Source organism: Cherax quadricarinatus, chromosome 62 (genome assembly GCF_038502225.1).
Source record: "Cherax quadricarinatus isolate ZL_2023a chromosome 62, ASM3850222v1, whole genome shotgun sequence".
NCBI classification, from domain to species: Eukaryota; Metazoa; Arthropoda; class Malacostraca; order Decapoda; family Parastacidae; genus Cherax; species Cherax quadricarinatus.
This window is the reverse complement of record NC_091353.1, coordinates 19,080,430-19,103,666: the sequence shown is the minus strand read 5'-3', so window position 1 is coordinate 19,103,666 and position 23,237 is coordinate 19,080,430. Positions and strand designations below refer to the sequence as shown.

General features: G+C 39.8%; 1 long non-coding RNA gene across 1 annotated transcript; it reads left to right on the top strand.

The window, feature by feature from the left end:
- Positions 1-382: 382 nt before the first annotated feature.
- Positions 383-23,187, top strand: LOC138854552 (uncharacterized). Its single transcript, XR_011393745.1, has 3 exons — positions 383-538; positions 9,841-9,949; positions 23,060-23,187. It is a non-coding gene; the product is annotated as an uncharacterized lncRNA (long non-coding RNA).
- Positions 23,188-23,237: the final 50 nt, after the last annotated feature.

Here is a 23,237-nt window from a genome sequence, read left to right as displayed (position 1 = left end):
GAACATCAGAGGGCACCTTATTTTCAAATTTTTTTAAGCTACACCTAGAGAGGTGGTAAAGTTTTGTCTTGTTTCCAAAAGTGAATCGTAGAGGCTTGAGGAATTACAGAACTTGGGTGAGTGTGAAGTGATGAGGTCGTTCGCAGGCAAACTTGACTCTTCCAGCACCGAGGCCTTTGTAGAGCTCAATGTAGGTCATGGTGTCAGTGTTTGATAGAGTAGTGTAGAAAGTAAGACTTTCCCATGTTGGTGTGTTAGAGTTGTCAATAACTTCTTCTGAAGTGGATTCAATAGGCGAGTCTACACCCGGTGTAGGTGACTGAGGGTCGAAAGGAACAGTGGAGAGGTGTGATGGTGGTGTAACAAAGTTGGGAAGCTTGGGAGACGGTGGTCGAGGCAGCATGAGCAGTGTTGTTGGTGGACGTGGAAGTTTCTGGAGCAGTTGCTTGGGCAGGAGACAGATCTGTGAATTTCACAACGTTGGGAAAAATCTTGAGGATGCCAGCTGAAGGTGTGGAGTCTGGGAAAATATAGGCAGGTATGTTGTTTAGATGGAATAGTTTGTTAATGGTGGTGTTGAAAGTGCCAGGGTTGCCTGCACTAGCAAGGTGCTTATGCACTATGAAATACAGCACCTTGGAGGGAGCCGTGTTCGGAAGTGGGTAGAGGGAGTTGTTGGGTTTACCTGGAGAGGCTTTCGGGGGTCAGCGCCCCCACGGCCCGGTCTGAGACCAGGCCTCATGGTGGATCAGGGTCTGATCAACCAGGCTGTTACTGCACGCAAGCTGACGTACGAACCACAGCCTGGTTGGTCAGGTACTGACTTTAAGTGCCTGTCCAGTGCCTCCTTTAAGACAGCCAGGGATCTATTGGTAATCCCCCTTATCTATGCTGGGAGGCAATTGAACAGTCTTGGGCCCTGGACACTTATTGTGTTGTGTCTCATTGCACCCATGGTGCCCCTGCTTTTCATCGGGGGAATGTTGCATCTCCTGCCGAGTCTTTTGCTTTCATAGGGAGTGATTTTCGTGTGCAGGTTTAGTACCAATCTCTCCAGGACCTTCCAAGTGTATATTATCATGCATCTCTCTCGCTTGCATTTGAGGGAATACAGATCAAGGACCTTCAACCGTTCCCAGTAATTTAGGTGCTTTATCATACTTATGTGTGCCGTGAAAGTTATTTGTACACTTCAGGTTTGCAATGTCGCCAGCCTTGAAGGGGGCTGTTAGTGTACAGCAGTATTCCAGCCTAGAGAGCACAAGTGATTTGAAGAGAATCATCATGGGCTAGTTTTGAGGGTTCTCATTATCCATCCTATCATTTTCCTAGTAGATGAGGTAAATACATTGTTGTGGTCTTTGAAGGTGAAATCCTCTGATGTTATCACTCCCAGGTCCTTCACATTACTTTTCCACTCTATTGTATGGTTAGAATTTGTTGTATACTTTGATACATTTTTAATTTCTTCGTTTCCCATATAAGAGTAGTTGAATTTTCTCCTCGTTGAACTTCACATTGTTTTGAGTGGCTCATTCGAAGATTTGGTCGATGTCCGCTTGGAGTCTCGCGGTGTCTTCGATGGAGGTCACTGCCATGGTAATCCGGGTGTCATCCACAAGGAAAGACACGGAGCTATAGTTTACATCTCTATTTGTGTCAGAAATGAGGATGAGGAATAGAATGGGGGTGAGTACTGTGCCTTGTGGATTATTATTATTATAATAAAAAAAGAAGCGCTAAGCCACAAGGACTATACAGCTGTGCCTTGTGGAACAGAACTTTTTACCGTGGCTGCCTGGGACTTTACTCTGTTTACTATTACTCTTTGTATTCTGTTTGTCAGGAAGTTATAGATCCATCTACCAACTTTTCGTGTTATTCCTTTATCATGCATTTTGTGTGTTATTACACCATGGTCACACTTGTTGAAAGCTTTTGCAAAGTCTGTGTATACTACATTTGTATTTTGTTATCCTCTACAGCATCCAGGACCTTGTCATAGTGGTCCAGTAGCCGGGACAGGCAGGAGCGACCTGCTCTAAACCCGTGTTGCCCTGGGTTGTGTAATTGATGGGTATCTAGGTGGTTGGCTATCTTGCTTCTTAGAACCCTCTCAAAGATTTTTATGATATGGGATGTTAGTGCTATCGGTCTGTAGTTCTTTCCAATTGTTTTACTGCCACCTTTGTGGAGTGGGGCTATGTCTATTGTTTTTGGTGTGTTGGATGACCTCTGTGTCCATGCTCCCTCTCCATAAAATGCTGAAGTCATGCGATAGGGGCTTCTTGCAATTCTTGATGAACACGGAGTTCCATGAATCTGACCATGGGGCAGAGTGCATGGGCATGTCATTTATTACCTCTTCAAAGTCTTGTGGAGTTAGGATAATATCCGAGACTGTTGTGTGGCTTGAAGAATTCTAGTGGTGTCAGACTGGAGTTTTGTTATGGTGGCATATGTTGGCAATTTGGGGCTGTTCTTGGCTTCTTCTTTGATTTTCTTAGACAGTACTTCTTTTCTTAGTGGGCATTTGGCTGCAAGGGTTATGATGAGTACCCTTGCAGTTTAGGCATGTTGGAGGGGCATTGGTAGTGGTGCAGGCTTTGAAGTCATGACCTGTTTCTGGGACAGTCGTTTGTTGAGTGATGGCATGAGTAACAGTTCCAGCAGGATGTGACATGAGCGAAACGTTCTGGTTCTATATGGTGTGGATGTTTGTGGTAATGAGAGATGGCTAGTCCATCAGAGAGTGCTTGGGTAGCCATAGCAATGTTTGAAAAGGTGATTTTGATAATTGAAGAGGCGTTGGGAATTTGGTGATGGTGTTTACCGAGGCCCAAGTGTTTTGTTCTTTGATAGAGGTCTTAAGGTCAGCAGTTGATAAGAATGTGACAATCTTGTCCAGTTGTTGTAGAAAAACAGAACGTTTTGCCAGCAAGGAGAAAAGGAGATAAGTTGAACTGTTGGTTTCTGAGTGTCTTCATTGGGGAGGACTGAGTTAGGTGTGAATACCCCAATTAAGGAAATAAGAACATAAAGAAGGAACGCTGCAGTAGGCCTGACCCATGCAAAGCAGGTCCATGTCACCCTCCGGCTTAGCCCAATGACCCACCTAGTCAGGTCACCTCCACTTAAGGAAGGATCACAGCATCAGACCTAGTACCACAAGCTAGTCAGGTTCAACTCACACCCACCCACACCCATGTATTTATCTAACCTAATTTTAAAACTACACAACGTTTTAGCTTCTATAACTGTACAGGGGAGTTTGTTCCACTCATCCACAACTCTATTACCAAACCAGTGCTTTCCTACATCCTTCCTGAATCTGAATTTTTCTAACTTGAAACCATTGCTGCGAGTCCTGTCTTGGCTGGAAATTTTCAGCACGCTATTTACATCCCTTTTATTTATTCTTGTTTTCTTTTATACACCTCGATCATATCCCCCCTAATTCTACACCTTTCGAGAGAGTGCAGATTCAGGGCCCTCAGTCTATCCTCATAGGGAAGATTTCTGATACATGGGATCAACTTTGTCTACCTCTGTATGTTTTCCAGTGCATTTATATCCATTCTGTAATACGGTGACCAGAACTGTGCAGCATAATCTAAATGAGGCCTAATCAATGATATATAGAGTTGAAGAACGTATAGATAAGCATTGCAATCGACCTGCTGGTCTACGTTGAGTGAAATTTATGATTTAATATGCTGAATAGTGTCCTGGCAAGTAGTAGTTGTAGAAGTAATACAGTGGACCCTCAACCAGCGATATTAATCCATTCCTGAGAGCTCATCGTTAATCGAAATAATCGTTAGTCAAGTTAATTTTCCCCATAAGAAATAATGGAAATCAAATTAATCCATGCAAGACACCCAAAAGTATTGAAAAAAAAAATTTTGCCACGTGAAATATTAATTTTAATACACACAAACTGAAGAAGACATGCACAGTTACATGACACTTACCTTTATTGAAGATCTGGTGATGATTGATGGGATGGGAGGAGGGGAGAACATTGATCTTCTTAGTGTTTAGAAGGGGAATCCCCTTCCATTATTATTATTATTATAATCAAAGGGGAAGCGCTAAACCCGTAGGATTATACAGCGCCTGGGGGGGGGATGTGGAAGGCATTCAGGCTTAATTCGGGGAACTGGAGCACAGATCCAATTCCCTAAATCAAGAGCCCCTCACCAACATCAAGGAACCTTCCATGAGGGGCCCCTTCCATTAGCACTTGAGGTAGCAAGTCTTTTTCTGGGGTTAGTTCCCTTGTTCTTTTAATGCCACTAGGACCAGCTTCAGAGTCACTGGACTTCTGTTGCACAACATATCTGTCCATAGATACCTGTACCTCTCGTTCCTTTATGACTTTCCTAAAGTGGTTCACAACATTCTCAGTGTACAGGTTGCCAACACGGCTTGCAGTAGCTGTGTGAGGGTGATTTTCATCAAAAAAGGTTTGCACTTCAAGCCAATTTGCACACATTTCCTTAATCTTAGAAGTAGGCAACTTCTTCACTTTCTCTATCCCCTCCTCCGAAGCAGTTTCCTCAGGTCTACCCTCTTGCTGTTCAAGATGATCTAGCAGCTCATCAGTGGTTAGTTCTTCATTGTCCTCCACCACCAACTCTTCCACATCCTCCCCACTAACCTCCAACCCCAAGGACTTCCCCAATGCCACAATTGATTCCTCAACTGGCATAGGATTCTCAGGGTTAGCCTCAAACCGTTCAAAATCCCCTTTGTCTACACATTTTGGCCACAGTTTTTTCCAAGCAGAGTTCAAGGTCCTCTTAGTCACTTAACTCCCAAGCCTTACCTATAATGTTTACACAATTGAGGATGGTAAAGTGATCTTTCCAAAACTCTCTTAGAGTCAGTTGAGTTTCTGAGGTCACTACAAAGCACCTTTCAAACATAGCTTTTGTGTACAGTTTCTTGAAGTTGGAAATGACCTGCTGGTCCATGGGCTGCAGGAGAGGAGTGGTATTAGGAGGCAAAAACTTCACCTTAATGAAGCTCATGTCCCTAGAAAGTCGCTCTGCCAAGTCTGAAGGATGACCAGGAGCATTATCTAATACCAGGAGGCACTTAAGGTCTAATTTCTTTTCAGTTAGGTAATTTTTCACATTGGGGGCAAATGCATGGTGTAAAAAGTCATAGAAAAAGTCCCTAGTGGCCCATGCCTTACTGTTTGCCCTCCACAGCACACACAAATTAGCCTTGAGGACATTGTTTTTCCTGAACACTCTGGGAGTTTCAGAGTGATACACCAATAAAGGCTTCACTTTGCAATCACCACTAGCATTGGCACACATCAACAGAGTAAGCCTGTCTTTCATAGGCTTATGTCCTGGGAGTGTCTTTTCCTCCTGAGTAATGTACGTCCTGCTTGGCACCCATGGGACAAGTGGGGCGCGCTCAGGCCAAAGTGGACGCGTCTTGAACGGAACGAATAGCGTTGGTCAGGTTTTTAACCCTTTGAGGGTCGACAGGCCCTCTCCGAAACTCGTTCTCAGGGTCGGCCAAATTTAAAAAAAAAAAAAATTTTTTCTTATGAAAAAATATTTTTTTTTCTTCTAAACATTATAGGCTAAACAAAAAAATTTTAACGTCAATACTTACCGAGATATGGAGGCGTGAAATTTGCCAAAATTGAACAACATATGGTAACATCGCCGACTGCCGTCACCTGGTATTTTTCTATTTACTTTTTTATGTACTATTTTCAATTATTTTTCAATTTTTCTTTTTCTGAGTAACTTTTATGGCCTCTGAGGCCAACATGATCAGTATTTTGTAAGTTATTTCTTTTTCAATACTACACAATAAGGGCATAAACACTGTTGTCATTATTTTGTTTATAGAAAATATTTACACAAACAAACGATATGAAATGTTGTTTATTACTATTTTTCTATATTTTATATACACATATACAGTCACAGGGAATGTTTCTAGAAGTTCTGCAGCCTGTGGAAGTCTTTGAAACATGGTGTCATGCACAGTGGTGTTTTACACTCCTCACACATAAAACGAGTGTCTCTGCGTTGTTGTGTGCGTTTTTTTGTATGTGCACAGACATAACACCTCTTCTGAGCCTTTTTCTTCAAAGCAGTAGCAGGCAGTTTTACCAGGAAGTGATCACCATGCTTCAGACGAGAAGGTAGTTGTTGATAATTTGGTGGGCGGTCAATTGCAGGTGCTGTTCCTTGGTACTTGAATACTATTTGTCTGATGACAGACAAACAGAATTCGCCGTACTGTGGTTTGTTTCTGGTCCTCATCTTATACATATTATAAGCATTGAGCATGGAAATGTCCAGAAGATGGAAAAACAGTTTGATGTACCACTTATAACTGTTGCGAACACAATCAGCAAACCCAATCTGCATGTCACATTTGTCCACTGAACGCATGTTGAAGGTGTAATCAATCACAGCTGCAGGTTTTAGAATGGGTTCATTGCTCTCTCTATGCTGCCTGCCACTGTCTGCCATTTCATTAGGGTGAACTGATGACAACAGTGTGACATCTCGTTTGTCATGCCACCGAAATGCCATGATGTCATTGGCAGCAAACGCCTGCACCTCACCTCTACGAGTGCCAGCGTCAAACCTGGGCATATGTTTCCGATTTGCACACACTGTGCCACACACATCTGTCATGTTCACTCGCAAAAAATCACTGAGTGAGGGGCTTGTGTACCAGTTATCTGTATATAATATATGCCCCTTACCAAGGTATGGTTCTATCATTGTTCGAACCACATCACCTGAGATGCCCAATAACTTCCTGGTATTTTGCAATGTATAACTTCCAGTGTACACAATAATATCCAATACCAGACCACTGTAACAATCACAAACAACTTTATACCAAAGCATTTCCTCTTGCTTGGTATGTACTGCTTGAAAGAGAGTCTTCCTTTGAACAGAATCAAAGACTCGTCAATTACAAGCTTCCTGAAGGGATAAAAATGCGTACTGAATTTCTCTTTCAGATACACAAACACATTCCTAATCTTATATAACCTGTCAGTTCTGTCAGGCCTGGTTTTATCTGAGAAATGAAGCATACGTAACATTAGCACAAATCGATTCACTGGCATTATATCACTGAAACCTGGGGTTGCAATCAGGCGGTCTGTTGACCAGTATTATTTCACTTTGTGCTTATACACATGTGGCATAAGCATTATTGTGGCAAAGAAAAGATACATCTCAGCCACAGTTGCCTCCTTCCACTGGTGTAGACGTGATTTTGGTGAAAGTAATGTGTTTGCCATGGTGTACTCGTAGTATGTGTTGCTTTCCATGACAATACTTTCCATCAGTGGTTCGTCAAAGAATAACTCAAAACATTCCAGTTCAGTGGCATTGTTCCCAAGTGTACAAGATGGCCGTATTCCACTTTGGCTGTCATCAAACTGGTGGGCATTTGGAACAAAATTGACAGCTTCCTGCCAATCCCAGGTGCGGTCTGCTGGTGGGTACTGGACAATGACAGGTGGTTGTGGTTGTGGAGGTTGTGGTTGTGGAGGTTGTGGTTGTGGAGGCTGGTGTGGTGGGTGAGTGGGGCATGGTGGCCTTTGTTGTAGATCAGCTGACGCAGCGGCGTGGGTGGCAGCATGGCCCACTGCTGGTGCCTCACCGCCGGCACCACTACCACCACGCACATGTTCCATCCCAATTGCAACAGTATCATCGTCATTTTCACTGTCTGTTCCTGTTGTACAGCCACGGGATGTACTCCAAGATACACTCCTTCCCCTTGGAATAACATATGGCACACTACCAGAGCGCATATATCGTCTTATATACTGACGCTTCACTGGGGAATATTGCACTTCACTATCACTACTGGAACTAGTTTGAAGAGCTTGTAGTTCATATTCACTATCACTATCATCACCCAAGCTCTCATCTGAGTCTGGGATTTGAGAAAATAGAAGTTTCCTCTTGGGTTCTGGTACAACTGAACGTGAACAAGACGGCCCAGCACCAGAGGTGGAAGGCTGAGGATCGTCTGGGTTTTCCTCACTATTACCGATATTATGGTCATTAGTTTCGGTCAAAGCCTCACCAAAACCATGAAACTCATCTTCACTGGCACTTCCATCTGTATTAGAACTGTCACTGGGGAACAAAAGTGTCCCAGTTCGCCGAGGAGTGAGGAGCTTCTTACCGCGAGGCATGGTGGACATTGTTTACTAAGAGGGTGTTCCCACAATGCACCACTGGGTCCCAGATTTTTTTTCTACCGCACACACCAACCACTTAGACCCATTCTCTCATATGTAGGCCTACCAGCCTTTTCCCGCGAGATTTGACGGCGCTAGAATTTGTGCGTACTAGTACGTCAAAAACCCCTACGCGTAAGACGTACTAGTACGGCCGAAACCCTCAAAGGGTTAAGCGCTAGTCGAGGCAAAATTTTTGCGTTAAAATGTATCGCTAGTCAGATTTATCGTTAATCGATGCCATCGCTGGTTGAGGGTCCACTGTAGTAGCATTTGGTGTTATCAGAGTGCTGAATGGTGTATGTTGAAATTTATTGAGACCAAAAATTCCACCTTCCAATTCATTTGTAAGTAAAGTTGATGCTGCAGTTGCAGGAACACTTAACATAACCTTACACCCCAAACAGTAAAAGCAGATAGTTGCTAGATATAATAATAATGTATCTTTATTTCTGCATTTCTATAGGTACATGTACAAGGAATACAGGCCTAGCAGACATCAGTGACATACTACTATATAGAAAGCCACTTGTTATGCAGAGAATTTCGGGCAAATTTTGTCCCGGGATGCAACCCACACCAGTTGACTAACACCCAAGTACCCATTTTTACTGATGGGTGAACATAGACAGCAAGTGTCTTATGGAAACATGTCCTGATATTTTCCAGCTGTACTGGGAAGCGACCTCCGGACCTCAGTGTGTGAGCTGAGTGCACTAGCAATAGCAATTGAACTGTGGGTAGGTATAATACCAAGCACATCTGAGGCGCACATCAATCAAAATACTGCTGCACCATTTGGGCGCCTGGCAAACCTAAGAATAGCATTCTGACACCTTAGTACGGAATTTTTCGGGACACTGTACACAGTGTACATCAGGCCCATACTGGAGTATGCACCATCAGTTTGGAACCAGCACCTGGTCAAGCACATCAGGAAATTAGAGAAAGTGCAAAGGTTTGCAACAAGACTAGTCCTGGAGCTGAGGGGTTTGTCCTATGAAGAAAGACTAAGGGAAATTGATCTGATGACACTGGAGGACAGGAAGGATAGGGAGGACAATGATAATGACATAAAAAAGGTGAACAAAAGATGTTCCAGAGATGGGACACAGCAACAAGAGGTCACAATTAGAAGTTGAAGACTCAGATGAGTCAAAGGGATGTTAGGAAGTATTTCTTCAGTCACAGAGTTGTCAGGAAAGTGATGTAGTGGAGGCAGGATCCATACATAGTTTTAAGATGAGGTATGATAAAGCTCATGGAGCAGAGAGAGAGAGAGAGAGGGAGAGGGGGGGAGATCAAGGATCAGAGAGGCTTCCCAATGTATTGTGGATATTTGTAGTAAGATAATCTGTTGCATATCTCTTGGTATTTGTTGGCCACTTATATTTTGGGGAAAGTAAAGATTAAGCTGCTGTTATGTATGCCCAACACTTCTATGAGTTAAATTACTGAGTAACTGTCCCATGAATATAGACCAGAAGCTACGTATTAGTTTCTCGCACGTTAACATGAAGGAAACCTCCAAAGATTTCAGGGCCTCTAAGGTGTTGGAGTTATTAATAATATTTACCTATTTGCAGGAATCAGTCCTGTGCACATGACATCTTGAGGTGAGAGAGATCATAGAAGTCTAGATTGCTTGGGTAGAATCAGAGAATGTCTACTTAATAATATAGTCTCCACAACCAAGTAAGTCAGTTCTAATTTGTCCATGAAGGTATGTATGCCTTGTTGATCAACTGCATTGCTAGGGGGTCAACATGGTATACCATAGGCAGGCAGGAATGCAGGCAGGCAGGGAGGCAAGCAGGCAGGCATACCTGCCAAATTTTAGTACAATACTTTTTTTTCTAGATTGTGCACATAAGAGGTAACAGCATTTATGGTGGACACAGTTTGTATGATAGCAGATTTGTTTAGCTGTTGGTAACATAAGATTTTGTTGGGATTTTTAACCTGGGGAGGGGTTAGTCACCCAGATTAACCCAATAAAGTCAGTGTGTCACGGTCTGTTTGTCTTACTTCAATTGTGGTCCTTTAATCTTGCTCTGGGGACAGTATTGGTCTATTTCTAGAAACAGCTGGTGGTGGTGTTTCTGGCATGGCTACTAAGATAGTAATGCAGTTGTAGAAACTGCACAAGTTGAGACCACATCTACTACAAATTCTAGCTAACTAAAAGCAAAATAGTGTAAGTTCTATGTCTGGGGCATGTGTAAACATGAAATGTCTGGGAAAACAAATGGAAAGTGCAACTTTGAGTACCCCAAAAAATGCTGCGACCTCCTGTCCAAAGGAGTATGTTGTTCTACCTCCTGTAAACACTTCCACTCTGAAATGCGACCATCAATCCAGAGAAAATGCTACAACACCAACTGCCCTGTATACCATTTAAAAGGGACCAGAAGGACAAGGTACAAACCCCATAAAACAAGTCATATTAATGACAATCCCACTCCAAATGATTTTTTTTTTAGTGGCAGGAAACTAAAAAAGAAACTGGAAAGAAATAACCAAAATATTCCACCATCTTGGAGTCTTGTTGGACTGGAGACACAGCCAGTGCCATCCCCTGCATCCCTGTCCCTCCAGAACCATAACTACTAATGCCAAAAACAAAATCCCCTCCAACAAATATACAACTTCGTTTACATTACTAATATACAGGGCCTTAAGCCATCTAACAACAACAAAATACCTTTCATCAATGGACTTCTAGAGGAGTCAAATGCAGTGTTTGCAGCCTTCACAAAGACCCATACAAGAGACCGCTTGGATAATGAAATATGGAAAATGGTACATACAACTTTTTTATATGCTACTGAAAGAACAGGAAACAAGGGAAGGGTTGGCCTGTATGTCAGAGAGTCGCTCATTTGTATTGAGTTACAGAACACCAGGTCAGTTGGTTCTCAGTCTTTATTGTTAGAGCTTCAGCTACATTGTACTCAGCAATATAATACGAAATAATCTGGGAATGCATAATGAAGCATTTTTTTTTTTTTTTTTTTTTTTTTTTTAAACAAGTCGGCCGTCTCCCACCGAGGCAGGGTGACCCAAAAAAGAAAGAAAATCCCCAAAAAGAAAATACTTTCATCATCATTCAACACTTTCACCACACTCGCACATTATCACTGTTTTTGCAGAGGTGCTCAGAATACAACAGTCTAGAAGCATACACATATAAAGATACACAACATATCCCTCCAAACTGCCAATATCCCAAACCCCTCCTTTAAAGTGCAGGCATTGTACTTCCCATTTCCAGGACTCAAGTCCGACTATATGAAAATAACCGGTTTCCCTGAATCCCTTCACTAAATATTACCCTGCTCACACTCCAACAGATCGTCAGGTCCCAAGTACCATTCGTCTCCATTCACTCCTATCTAACACGCTCACGCACGCTTGCTGGAAATCCAAGCCCCTTACCCACAAAACCTCCTTTACCCCCTCTCTCCAACCCTTTCGAGGACGACCCCTACCCCGCCTTCCTTCCCCTATAGATTTATATGCTTTCCATGTCATTCTACTGTGATCCATTCTCTCTAAATGACCAAACCACCTCAACAACCCCTCTTCTGCCCTCTGACTAATACTTTTATTAACTCCACACCTCCTAATTTCCACACTCCGAATTTTTTGCATAATATTTACACCACACATTGCCCTTAGACAGGACATCTCCGCTGCCTCCAACCGTCTCCTTGCTGCTGCATTTACCACCCAAGCTTCACACCCATATAAGAGTGTTGGTACTACTATACTTTCATACATTCCCTTCTTTGCCTCCATATATAACGTTTTTTGACTCCACATATACCTCAACGCACCACTCACCTTTTTTCCCTCATCAATTCTATGATTAACCTCATCCTTCATAAATCCATCCGCCGACACGTCAACTCCCAAGTATCTGAAAACATTCACTTCTTCCATACTCCTCCTCCCCAATTTGATATCCAATTTTTCTTTATCTAAATCATTTGACACCCTCATCACCTTACTCTTTTCTATGTTCACTTTCAACTTTCTACCTTTACACACATTCCCAAACTCATCCACTAACATTTGCAATTTTTCTTTAGAATCTCCCATAAGCACAGTATCATCAGCAAAAAGTAACTGTGTCAATTCCCATTTTGAATTTGATTCCCCATAATTTAATCCCACCCCTCTCCCAAACACCCTAGCATTTACTTCCTTTACAACCCCATCTATAAATATATTAAACAACCATGGTGACATTACACATCCCTGTCTAAGACCTACTTTTACCGGGAAGTAGTCTCCCTCTCTTCTACACACCCTAACCTGAGCCTCACTATCCTCATAAAAACTCTTTACAGCATTTAATAACTTACCACCTATTCCATATACTTGCAACATCTGCCACATTGCTCCTCTATCCACTCTATCATATGCCTTTTCTAAATCCATAAATGCAATAAAAACCTCCCTATCTTTATCTAAATACTGTTCACATATATGCTTCAATGTAAACACCTGATCTACACATCCCCTACCCACTCTAAAACCTCCTTGCTCATCCGCAATCCTACATTCTGTCTTACCTCTAATTCTTTCAATTATAACCCTACCGTACACTTTTCCTGGTATACTCAGTAAGCTTATTCCTCTGTAATTTTTACAGTCTCTTTTGTCCCCTTTCCCTTTATATAAAGGGATTATACATGCTCTCTGCCAATCCCTAGGTACCTTCCCCTCTTTCATACATTTATTAAACAAAAGTACCAACCACTCCAACACTATATCCCCCCCTGCTTTTAACATTTCTGTCATGATCCCATCAGTTCCAGCTGCTTTACCCCCTTTCATTTTACGTAATGCCTCACGTACCTCCCCCACACTTACATTCTGCTCTTCTTCACTCCTAAAAGATGGTATACCTCCCTGACCAGTGCATGAAATTACTGCCTCTGTTTCTTCCTTAACATTTAAAAGTTCCTCAAAATATTCTCGCCATCTACCCAATACCTCCATCTCCCCATCTACTAACTCCCCTACTCTGTTTTTAACTGACAAATCCATATTTTCCCTAGGCTTTCTTAACTTGTTTAACTCGCTCCAAAATTTTTTCTTATTTTCATTAAAATTTCTTGACAGTGCCTCTCCCACTCTATCATCTGCTCTCCTTTTGCACTCTCTCACCACTCTCTTTACCTTTCTTTTACTCTCCATATACTCTGCTCTTCTTATAACACTTCTGCTTTGTAAAAACCTCTCATAAGCTACCTTTTTCTCTTTTATCACACCCTTTACTTCATCATTCCACCAATCACTCCTCTTTCCTCCTGCCCCCACCCTCCTATAACCACAAACTTCTGCCCCACATTCTAATACTGCATTTTTAAAACTATTCCAACCCTCTTCAACCCCCCCCACTACTCATCTTTGCACTAGCCCACCTTTCTGCCAATAGTCGCTTATATCTCACCCGAACTTCCTCCTCCCTTAGTTTATACACTTTCACCTCCCTCTTACTTGTTGTTGCCACCTTCCTCTTTTCCCATCTACCTCTTACTCTAACTGTAGCTACAACTAAATAATGATCCGATATATCAGTTGCCCCTCTATAAACATGTACATCCTGGAGCCTACCCATCAACCTTTTATCCACCAATACATAATCTAATAAACTACTTTCATTACGTGCTACATCATACCTTGTATATTTATTTATCCTCTTTTTCATAAAATATGTATTACTTATTACCAAATTTCTTTCTACACATAGCTCAATTAAAGGCTCCCCATTTACATTTACCCCTGGCACCCCAAATTTACCTACTACTCCCTCCATAACATTTTTACCCACTTTAGCATTAAAATCCCCAACCACCATTACTCTCACACTTGATTCAAAACTCCCCACGCATTCACTCAACATTTCCCAAAATCTCTCTCTCTCCTCTACACTTCTCTCTTCTCCAGGTGCATACACGCTTATTATAACCCACTTTTCACATCCAATCTTTATTTTGCTCCACATAATCCTTGAATTAATACATTTATAGTCCCTCTTTTCCTGCCATAGCATATCATCTGAAAATACTTTTAATAATTATTATTTAGGACTCTTACCATATCTATGGTAGTAAATTATATAGAATTAATTAAGGATAACCCAATAAAGTCAAACTTATTTTCAGTGGGGCCCCTTAATGTTTCTTTATTGAAAATGATGTAATAGAGAAAATTTATCACTTAACATAGAATTTTTATTACAAGTATAGATGGGAAGTACAGTGCCTGCACTCTGAAGGAGGGGTGTTAATGTTGCAGTTTAAAAACTGTAGTGTAAAGCACCCTTCTGGCAAGACAGTGATGGAGTGAATGATGGTGAAAGTTTTTCTTTTTCGGGCCACCCTGCCTTGGTGGGAATCGGCCGGTGTGATAATATAAAAAATAATAATTACAATTTTTGAAAAAAAGTGAAAAAATAGAGCTGCCTGTGTGTGGACTGCCCATAGTAGCCTTGCCAGATAGTAGCCTTGCCACATAGTAGCCTTGACAACACAGTAGCCTTCTCACATAGTAGCCTTGCCAACAAAGTAGCCTTTCCAACGTAGTAGCCTTGCCACATAGTAGCCCTGTCACATAGTAGCCTTGCCAGCATAGTAGCCTTGCCAGCATAGTAGCCTTGCCAACATAGTAGTCTTGCCACATAGTAGCTTTGCTACATAGCCTTGCCAACATAGTAACTTGTCAACATGGCCTTGCCACATAGTAGCCTTGTCAACATACAGTGGAACCTTGAAAATCGAATGTACCAAATATCGAACATTTCGAAAATAAGACCATTTTTTCGGACAAACTGTGTACCAAAAATCGAACGCGTTTCAAATTTCGGATCGCCAGGTACGGGACCTGTCTGCTGGCCTGCTCTGTCCGCGTCCCCGCGCAGGCGCCATGAGCAGTCTAGCTTTGTTTATGCTTGAGTGAACACTAATCTGCGCTCTCATTCACACATTTTACGATTATTTCGTTGTGTTTAGTGCTTGTTTGTGGGACTGTGAAATAAGCTGCCATGGGCCCAAAGAAACTTGCTAGTGGTACCCCTGTGGTAAAGAAAGTGAGAAACACCATAGATGTGAAGAAGGAAATAATACAGAAGTATGAGAGTGGTGTGAGACTTGAGCTTGCCAGAATGTATGGGAAAGCAAGTCGAACATCGGTTCTATCCTGGCAAAGAAAGAACAAATCAAGGAAGCTGATGTTGTGAAAGGTGTTAATATGCTAACCAAAAAAAAGACCACAAATAGTTGAAGAGGTTGATAAGTTGTTGCTGGTGTGGATCAAGGATAAAGAGTTTGCAGGTGATAGTGTTTCAGAGACAATTATTTGCAAAAAGGCAAGGAAGTTGCATGCCGATCTGGTACAGAAAACTCCTGGAACCAGTGCTGATAGTGAATTTAAGGCCAGCAGAGGCTGGCCATTTTAGGGAAATGTTAAAGAGGTGCCAGAAACAGAGGACTGTGGACAGTTATTTTGTGAGACAGGGGTCCAGTGACTCTCAAGCTGGTCCTAGTGGCATTAAAAGACAGAGAAGGGAAGTAACCCCAGAGAGGGCTTTACCTGAAGTCCTCATGGAGGGGGATTCTCCTTCCAAACACTAACCCCAACTCCCTCTCTCCTCCTCCCTATCTTCCAGATGCCATCACCAATCTTCAATAAAGGTAAGTAAAAATGTTATTTTATATTATATGCATGTATTATTTTATATGTATGTTATTTTATATGTATGTAAAACTGTAATTAACCCTTTCAGGGTCCGTCCCGTAGATCTACGGCTTTACGTTCAGGGTCCAAACCGTAGATCTACACCATGAGCTCAGCTCACTCTGATAAACTGTGAGTGGTACATTTGGGCCTAGATATGAGAGAATACATCTATGTGGTATGTGTGCACCACATAAAACAGATCCTGCAGCACACTGTGTATAATGAGAGAAAAAAAATGAAATCATGATTTTTCGATTAAAAGAGCAACTTTGCAGTGTTTTTTCGTATGTTTTTTATAGTTGTATTTGCGATTTCTTGGTCTCATTTGATAGAATGGAAGACATATTACAGAAATAGAGATGATTTTGATTGGTTTTAGCACTGAAAATGGCTTGAAACTGAGCTCAAAGTAGCAGAAATGTTAAATTTTTGCCGATATTCAAGAGTAAACAAACGACCTCACACGTCTAATACACGTCAGCTGGTGGGTCTAATATACATTCACAAATATGGTGATGATATTTATACAACTATTACAGTATTGCATAACAGTAAATCTTCTATTTTTTGGTGTGAATAAAAATTCATTATGTGAATAAAAAATCAAAATGGAATTTATTTGTAAAGCCTCAAAACATAACTAATGAACAGAGGAAATGTTAGTTTAGTGCCAGGAATGCCTACATTGTTCATTCTGGACCCTATTTTGAAATTGGAATATTTTGAACTTTGTGTTAAATTGGCCAAATTAACAATTTCCGATCACTTTATTTTGTAGTTGAAACAGTTGACTTGGCGATTTCTTGTGCTCAATCGATAGAATAGAAGTAATACTAGTGAAATAGCTAAGAATTTGGTTGATTGGAATAATGTAATTGGCCTAAAATGGGAGTCAAAGTCAGCAAAATCGCCGATTCGTAAATATCGCTGACACATCAAAATTCGCGAGAGCATAATTTCGTCAATTTTCCACCAAATTTCGTACTTTTTGTTTTATTACCTTCACAAAAAGATTCTCTATGATTTCATAAGAAAAAATAACAAATTTTTTTTTTGAAAATTCTTGGACACTGGTGCGTGACTCCAGATTTGGGCCTTGGACCCTGAAAGGGTTAATCTCTATAAAATGTATTTTTTATGTGAATATTTTTGGGTTTCTGGAACGGATTAATTGTATTTCCATTATTTCTTATGGGAAATATTGATTCGAATTTCAGACTTTTCGAAATTAGAACTAGCTCCTGGAACGGATTAAGTTCGATTTTTGAGGTTCCACTGTAGTAGCCTTGCCAGCATAGTAGCCTCTCCCCATAGTAGCCTTAACATGTAGTAGCTTTGCCACATAGCCTTGCCAAAATAGGTGGACCTGTTCATTTTGTTCACGTAAACAATGACTAAATACAGTAGGGCCCTACTTATATGGCAGGTTAGATTCCAGGCTACTGCCGTAAAGTGGAACACCCTTTTTTTCCACTTATAAATGCATATAAACACTAGATAACAAGTTTACACTAACATATATTAAGTTAGCAAAAGAACTAGGCATTAAAAACAATAAAAAAGTAAAATCCACATATAGTACACTCATTACTTACCTTAAAATATTTGTAGTCTTAATCTAGGGTGAGATGAGTAGTATTTATTGTAAGAAATCAAGTGTGGTATGCATGGTAGTCAGCCAGGCTACCATACCAGGCCATTCCACCCACACAATATTCTATGACATTTAAGCATCCCAGAGCAATAAAATGCATATACAGTTCACTCATTACTTACCTTAAAATATTTGTAGTCTTAATGTAGGGTCAGAGGTGAGTAAATGAAATAAAACGAATAAATGAGAGGGAGAGAGAGAGAATGAGTACATGAGGGAGGACAGGCAAATGCAAGTTTTGTAAACAAAGTGTACACGTCTGGTTTGTGTACAAGTTGTCTCTACATTGATACAGAGGAACACTCCCATTCTCATGTAACACCATTTTTAGAAGAAATGAAGCTCTGAGTGAAGGCAATGGAAATAAGTCACACAGACTTTTTTTTGGGGGTTATCCTAGGTACTATTTAACTTCATTACCTAACATAATACTCCATTCTACAGATTACACAGCAACACAGTAAATGACCATATGACCTGTCTTTGTAATATTCATTTGTACTAAATTATCTGTTTTACAATAATTTTTGTACCACTGAATATATCATTGCTTAGTTAATCTTAAGTTAATTAAGCCTGCCCATAATGCTCTGCATACAAGGGGCTTTGGCATGCTGCACTTTAAAAATTGCATTCCTTGTACTTCTCTGTATCATGTTCAAATTAAATGAATAAATAAATACTGATTGTACAGCAATGCATGCAACCATACGACCTGTTTTTGTAATACTCATTTGTGCTTGTTATCTGTTTACAATAATGTTTTACCACTGAATACTTCATTGCTTAGTTAATCTTAAGCCTGCCCGTAATGCTATGCATTCAAGTGGCTTTGGCATGCTGCATTTAACTGTATTCTTTTGTACTTCTCTGTATCATGTTCAAATAAATAAATAAATATTAAAGTAGAAGCACAATGCCCATATGGGTCAGTGCTGTGCTTGAACACTGAAGTATAGTGCAGCCTCTCCTCAGTTAGCGACAATCGTTTACTGATGACTCAGATTACAACAGGCTCTCTGACCAGTATGCATACCTAAATGTACATTAGAGCTGATTTCCTCTATTCTGTTTATTACAATATACAACCACTGTATAAACATTTAAAAATACACCATACATGTTATAAATGGTGCAAAGGTGACATTAAAACAATATAAAAAAATGGTTGACACAAACCCACTGCCATAATAGTGTGCTCCTCACTTAGTGACGAATTCGTTTACTGACATGGTCTTAGGAATGTAACTCCGTCATTAAGTGAGGAGAAGCTGTATTATCATCTAAAGCCTAAAATAATTAATGTAGCAAAAAATACTTAATACGCCTTCAAAAACTGGGCAATAATAAAATAATTTTTATTTTAACATTACAATTCATTTTGTTCAGGAACATTTGTACATTATCATCTTAGTTTATGTATAAATCCTTCTTGTCTATAACACCTGCACATCTAAAAAAAAAAAAAAAAAAAAAAAAAAAGATTATGCCTGTAATATAAAACCACAATAATACTACCGAAGTTTCTTTGGACAGTCAATTACTTAGTAGGTTTTTACACTAGATGCAGTTGGCATACTGTCAACAGCAGTGAAGAAAAACACTAAGAACAAACACTTATTAGGGCAGTTTACTTTGTCAAGCTTTATAAAATTTTGATAAAGCTCTACACAGAGCAGCAGCGCTGTATAGCCCTTGTGGCTTAGCGCTTCTTTTTGATTATAATAATAATAATCTACACAGAGCAAAATGTTGTCCCAGTAAAAGCTTGTTCTACAATGTCTTTTTTCTTCACCATTACACTGATAAATTTCATTTTACTCTTTACATTTGAAACTTTTATAATTCAGAATTTTTGCTGTTATGGTTTTATATATAAATAATACAGATATTCCTTCATACAAGTACAGTAAAGATGAAGCTCTACATAACTCAGTAAACATTTCATAGGAAATTATAGCATTATTTTTATAATTAAAATTCTTTAAAATATAACCAATTAAAGCATATTCTCAAGATGATACAATGTGTAAATCAAATAGAAGAGAAAATAATGTTTTACCTGCAGCAAATTCTTACATTTGTTATTAATGCTTCTATGAGGTAAATAAGTTGCCAATCACTAGTAGTTGTACTAAGCTTGCTCACACAAACAACACAATTATTACTATTATGCTCATGGGGATGGGGGTGCTAAACCAGTAGGGTCATACAGTGCCTGGAGTCATGGTTCAAGGGTAGATCAGGTCCAGTTCCTTGGATCATGAGTGCCCTCACCTATAACTTTAATACAAAATTTTGCATCAAGTTTTTAATATACTTTTTCCCTCAGTGGAGGTTCCTTGATGCTGGTGAAGGGCTCGTTCAAGAAACTGAACCTGTACTTCCCTCTCCTTGGATCAAATGTGAATGTCTCACATTCCCCCAGGAACTGTATAACCCCTATGGGTTTAGTGCTCACCACATGTATTCAACCATTTTGCTGCTCATCACATAGATCTATGTCACTGAAGCCAGGGTCCCTGAATTAGTTCTACATCATGAGCTCAGCTCACCCAGATGATCTGTAAGTCATAAATTTTGGCACAGGTATGAGAGAATGGATCTTTGTGGCGAGTGTGTACTGTATAAAAAACTTACCCCACACAATGCATGAGGAGTCAAAACGTTCTAGAACTGTGACCTGTGTGTGGTTTATATTAGCAAATTTGTGGTGTTTTCTTGGTTTTTATTGTTTTATTGGTTTCTTGTTATCAACTGATAGAATGGAAGATATATTACTGAAACAGAGATGATTTTGATTGATTTCAGGACTGGAAGGAGCTTGAAATTGAGCTCAAAGTAATGAAAATATTAAATTTTTGCCAATATTCAATAAAATTCTCCATGGGGAAGTGGAACAGAATTCTTCCTCCGTAAGCCATGCATGTCGTAAGAGGCAACTAAATCCCGGGAGCAAGGGGCTAGTAACCCCTTCTCCTGTATATATTACTAAATGTGAAAGGAGAAACTTTTGTTTTTCCTTTTGGGCCACCCCGCCTCGGTGGGATACGGCTGGTGTGTTGAAAGAAAGATACAATAAAATGGGTCAGGTCCCCCAACAACCCCTAGTCTATTTTATGGGGTTTTAATAGGTCTTCATTCAGTTATTGGGACTTGTCAGCCATGAACAATCTTTCTTGGTTATATTTTAAGTAAAGTAAATCTTCTGTTTTTGTGTGAATAAGAATTCAAAATGGAAAGCAAGTGTAATATAGGAGAGGCCTGAGGATGTGACTAATGAACAAAGAAAAATGTTTTGGTGCCAGATATGTCTACATGTTTATTATGAGCTATTTTTAAATCGGTATTTTTTTTTTAATTTTTGTGTCTAATTTGCCAAATTACCAAATTCTTATCACTTTATAGGGTAGCTGAAATAGTTGATGGGAGGTTTCTTGTGCTCAGTCAATAGAATGGAAAGCAATCTAGTGAAATAGCTAATAAGTTGGTCAAATGGAACAATGAAACTGGCATTAAATATGACCCAAATATGGCCTATGCATAAATTGCGCTAAGACTGCTAACTTTGCACCTGCATAAATCCGCGAGTTTTCCATTAAGTTTCATACTTTTGGTGTCATTACCTTCAGAATTCCATCTTTGACTCTTTGATAGCAACAGATTCATAACATTGATTATACTGCCTTTAGCACTCCTCACCTCCCTTACTAACTCTACCTGTTATACTCTCCACCCTCGCTAGTCTCAGATCAAGCATATTAAACCTTTAGCAAGCCCTATGGATTAGTTATGATTACAGCCTCTCCTCACTTTGTGACATACTCATTTATCAATGACTCGGACTTACAACAGGCGCTCTGACCAGTGTGCATACCTAAATAATGTATATTAGAACTGATTTCCTCTATTCTGTTATTACAATATGCAGTACACTACTGTATAAACATTTAAAAATGTACCAGAAATATTATAAATGGTGCAAAGGTGACAGTGAAACAATATCAAAGATGGTGAGCACAAACTCATTACCATTATTGTATGGTCCTTACTTGGTGACGAATTCATTTACCGATGTGGTCTTAGGAACGGAACTCCATCGTTAAGTGAGGAGAGGCTGTATTATATCTTATTACCTTCAGAAAAAGATCTCTACCATTCCAGAAGAATTTTTTTTTTGGACACAAAGTTTCACTTTGAGAGTCTGAACAGTGAAAGGGTTAATAATGAATATATTTTACAATTTCACTGATCCCCCATGGCAAATGTATACCATACATACAAAATTATTGATAGAAATGGGGCAATACGTAATAGTGAATTCATATAAAGCAAACCCACCTTTTTTTTTTCTTTAACCCTTTCACTGTCCAGACCACTGAAATGAAACTACTCTCGATGTTCAAAAAAAAAAAAAAAAAAAAAAAAAGGGCAGAGAATCTTTTTCTGAATGTAATGATTCTAATGAAGTTTAGAGAAAACTCATGGAATTATGATGGGGCAAAGTTAGTGGTCTTGGCTCAACTTACACAACAGTGATTTTGCCTACTTTGTGTCCTATTTAAGGCCAATTTCACTGTTCCACTCTAACAAATTCTTAGCAAGTTTGATAGTATGCCTTCCATTCTAATGATAAGAGTACAAGAAACTGCCCATTCAACTACCTAATAATCAGAATTCAGTAATTTGGCCAATTTCACACACAAAAATATCGATTTAAAAATAGTCAATACAATTTATACATTCCTGGCACTGAAACAACATTTCCTCTGTTCTTTAGTCATATCCCAGGCCTCTCCTACATTACACTTGCTTTCCATTTTGAATTCTTATTCATACAATAATAGAAGATATACACTGTTTCTTAAATAATAAAATATACCCAACAAAGACTGCTCATGGTTCACAGCATTCAAATAATTAAATCAGATCTATTAAAAACTCATAAAACAGACTGGGGATTGCAGGGGCAGCCTTACCTGTCCTCTGGAATATCAGCAAAAATCTAATATTTCTGCTATTTGGTGCTTAATTTCAAGCTACTTCCAGTCCTGAAGCCAATCAAAATAATTTCTATATCAGTAATATGTCTTTCTTTCTATCAAATAAGACACCATCCAAAGTTACTATTTTAAACTATACACACAGTTTTGTTTTTCCCATCATGCACTCTATGGGGGCAAGATTTTTTTTATGGTGCACACTCACCATACAGATCCATTCTCTCATATCACTCAGTTTACCTGAATGAGCTGAACTCATGAAACAGAACTATATCAGGGACCCTGGTATACACAACGTAGTTCTACGTGACAGACAATGAAAAGGTTAATACTGTATAAAACGTGAAACTATGTTTATTGAAGACAGAGAAATAATTAATTATACGATCTTTCCAGAGTTGAAGTCAACAGCCCACATGGTGTATCTAACAAGACTGCAAATGATGTTCCCAAGACTGGCACTTGCACATGTGTCCTATCCATATATGCAGCCAAGTTTGTTTCAAAATGAAGGTGTTCCCCCTAAATTCTTAAACTTCCCTTTGTACATTCACACTTCATGTTGTAGCTAGTA